This window comes from Myotis lucifugus, unplaced genomic scaffold (genome assembly GCF_000147115.1).
Source record: "Myotis lucifugus unplaced genomic scaffold, Myoluc2.0 scaffold_1, whole genome shotgun sequence".
Classification (NCBI taxonomy): domain Eukaryota; kingdom Metazoa; phylum Chordata; class Mammalia; order Chiroptera; family Vespertilionidae; genus Myotis; species Myotis lucifugus.
The window spans coordinates 31,042,049-31,044,614 of NW_005871049.1; the positions used below are offsets into that span (position 1 = coordinate 31,042,049).

At 38.4% G+C, this 2,566-nt stretch overlaps 1 protein-coding gene across 3 annotated transcripts in view; it reads left to right on the plus strand.

Annotated features, from left to right (window-relative positions):
- Positions 1–2,566, plus strand: part of PALLD (palladin, cytoskeletal associated protein) — a 383,511-nt gene that overhangs the window by 291,964 nt on the left and 88,981 nt on the right. The window lies entirely within an intron of this gene.

Below are 2,566 nucleotides of genomic sequence, written 5' to 3' on the forward strand. Positions count from 1 at the left end.
CGCTTAGCGTGTTAAGTCCTCCCGGATTTGAGCTCTGAGAAAATAGAAACTGGTCCGCATGAATGCTTCTTTATGGGCCGCTGTGGTAGGAATAAGGCAGCGATGGCACATCTGATGGGTCATCCTTCTTTTGAAGGAATTGGGTAATTGAAATTTTCTGGCAGTGAATCAACTCTCCCAGTCTATTCTGTCCTAGACACACTCTTGTGGTATGTAAACACTCAAGGTGGTAGTTGCTCATGCTTATCTGTTTTATTCTTTCTGTGCTTATGTTGACAACGGACTTCTTAATCATAAAACCACAAAATGTTAAGAACTATAATATAAAATTTGTTAAATTAATTCCATTGTTGTGGAAACAAGAAAGCTCCAGACTTCCACAGTTAATGGCACAGACCACTAAGTCCTAACTCATTTTATGTTTTGAAAATTTATTTTTATTTAAGTGTAGTTGGTATACAATCTTACATTGGTTATATTGATTTCAGGTGTATAATATAGTGATTCGACATTTTTATACCTTAAAATGTGATCACCCCACGGATTCGAGCAATCATCTAGCACCATGTAACTTTATCACAATATTATTGACTCTATTCCCCTTCTCCTTTTTCAACCATCCTCCCCTCCCTTCTGGTAACCATCCCTTTGGTGTCTGTTTCTAATGAATTGGTTTTGTTTTGTTTGTTTTGTTTTTAGATTCCGAATATTAATGAAACCATATGGGATTTGTCTTTCTCTGCTTATTTCACTTAGCATAATACCCTCTAGATCTACCTATGTTGTTGAAAATGGCAAGATTTCATTCATTTGTATTGCTGCATAATATTCCAGTGTGTGTGTGTGTGTGTCTGTGTGTGTGTGTATCCCATCTTCTTTATACATTCATCTATTGATGGACACCTAGGTTGCTTCCATATTTTGACTATGTAAATAATGCTGCATTGAACATAGAGGTGCATATATCTTTTCACATTAATGTCCTCATTTCCTTTGGATAAATACCCAGAAATGGAATTTCTGGGCCATATGATACATCTATTTTTAGGCTTCTTTCTTCAGTGTTACACTGCAGTCTATGAGAAAACCCTGTAATGCTCCAAGTGATTTCTTTCTGCTGCCCTAATGGTCATTTAACACAGAATGAGCAACTGAAAGTTCAAAGATAAGCGAAGTTACACAGTGAAGTACAAAGTTTTTTACCTATCACCATCTCAAAAATTTAAAAAATGATAATGCCTTGTATTATGCCTGGCTACTATATATTGTAAGTTAAAAAAAAAAAAGTAAGTTACACAACTGTATATAAATGATGATCTAATCTATGTTTTAAATATGTATTTAAATACATATACAAAAGTCTAAAAGAGCAGACTGTGTTAACAATGTTTATCTCTGAAGGTCGAATTACAGAGAGACGTCCACTTTGGAGTCATTGTTTAAATATTTTATAGACATAATTTTTTAAAAATATATTTTATTGATCTTTTACAGAGAGGAAGGGAGAGGGATAGAGAGTTAGAAACATCAATGAGAGAGAAACATCGATCAGCTGCCTCTTGCACACCCCCTCCTGGGGATGTGCCCGCAACCAAGGTACATGCCCTTGACCGGAATCGAACCCGGGACCTTTCAGTCCGCAGGCCGACTCTCTATCCACTGAGCCAAACTGGTTAGGGCTTTATAGACATAATTTTAAGCTAAAAATCAATGACGCTATTTCAGAAAGAGAGGGCCAGGCTGGCTGATGTTAATGATGAAAGTAGGGATAAAATTACTAGACCATTTAAGCGTAGTCTACTAGCTATTCCAATCTTGTCGGCATTTATCGGCATGTACTTGGTGACCATGGGGCAGAAGGTCCTGGCACAACAGCAGGTGTTCAGTAAATGTTAGGTATTAGCATTCGTTCACTTTATTGACAGTTTATTGTGTGTAAAAGAGAATCGGTCCCAGTGGTGAGGGAGCACACACTGTGGGACAAACAGGACAGAAATGACTGTCATATAGTGCCCTAACCCAACCATGGGAGGACTATGCACAGAGCCAGGAGTGTCCTTCACCAAGTGTGTGGAAGGGAAAAGTTGCTGATCTGGATATAGGGTGAAGCCCACATCATTGACAAATTTTACACAGGAATCTAACTTTTGGAATCAATGAGTCAATGTCTTCCTTTAAAACACTTCTTTAGAAATCCCCATCGTAGTAAGTCAAAACAAGTGACTCAGAGCCTCTAGTTTATGATAGAAGAACGGGGGATAAGGACAGCGTTCCTAAGAAGTTGCTAACTCAGAATACTACACTTCTTACCCTGAGGGCTCCTGAATTCAGTTACTCATTGATACACTGATCAGTGTAAACTAACCAATGGAAATCTAGAAATGATCCTTTCTCTTTCTTAAAAAAAAAAAGAAAGTGTAGCAAATGATTATTTGTGCTTTCCCCTTTAAATGCTGCACAGTCATTCTTCATGATACCTGCACATCTTGGGTGCCCAGGTTAAATGTGAGCAGCCCAAGAAGCTGGACCCTCCCCACCCTGATCCCTAATCTCCCACCGCCCCCTC